The sequence below is a fragment of the Octopus bimaculoides genome, chromosome 15 (genome assembly GCF_001194135.2).
Source record: "Octopus bimaculoides isolate UCB-OBI-ISO-001 chromosome 15, ASM119413v2, whole genome shotgun sequence".
Lineage (NCBI taxonomy): Eukaryota > Metazoa > Mollusca > Cephalopoda > Octopoda > Octopodidae > Octopus > Octopus bimaculoides.
The window spans coordinates 3,964,915-3,965,870 of NC_068995.1; positions in this window are offsets into that span (position 1 = coordinate 3,964,915).

Below are 956 nucleotides of genomic sequence, written 5' to 3' on the forward strand. Positions count from 1 at the left end.
TATATATATATATATATTTATTAACACTCACATATACCTATGTAATCATAGGCATAAATAGGTTTTCTCTTTGTATGTGCGTGTGTTTATATTTTCTTGTGGTAAAAGTATGTTTACGAATGATACACATATTCTCGAGAAATAATTTAACATGCTACAGATGGTTTACATATGAGTGGAAACATTAGCAAAATATTGTAAATATTGCTGACGCCGTTAGAATATAAAAATTAGTTTCCTAAAAATGAATTTGAATAAAGTTTTCAAGAAACACGTGTAAAACATATTTTTCTTCATCAGTAAGAGACTATATAACTCAAGATATAATTGGTTTTACTATTATATATTTAATCATATTCTAAACAACAGGTTCTTTTTATTGTATTCATATACAACCTCCACTTAATTGCATTTGTCATTTACTTTATATTATACATATTGTTGTATTAACTGAAGCACTTCTGTGTCACTTTCTAAGTCGTAGAAGTAGTTATGTCGATAATAAATTGCATAATTATATACAGAACAGTTTACATCCAAACGAAAAACACTTTACCAAACGATGGACAAAATCTAATAAGTGCCAAAATAGTGAAATTATTTATAAACTACTTATAAGAGTTATAACTTACATAAATCATACATTAGGCTGTAAATAAAACACATTTATTTCTAAAACTTGTTCAACGAATATGGAAATTATATTTCGTATTACGATCTTCTTCCAAACAGAAATTTATCTCCTTTACAATTAAAATTCTAAGTTGCAATATGCTGTACTATAAAACAATGGTTTATACATATACAATATATAATCTATATATAATACATACATATATATATACATACATATATATATATTCATTTATGATATATATATACATATATATATATATTCATATGTATGCATATATATATATGTATATATATATATTAATATATACATGTATATATAT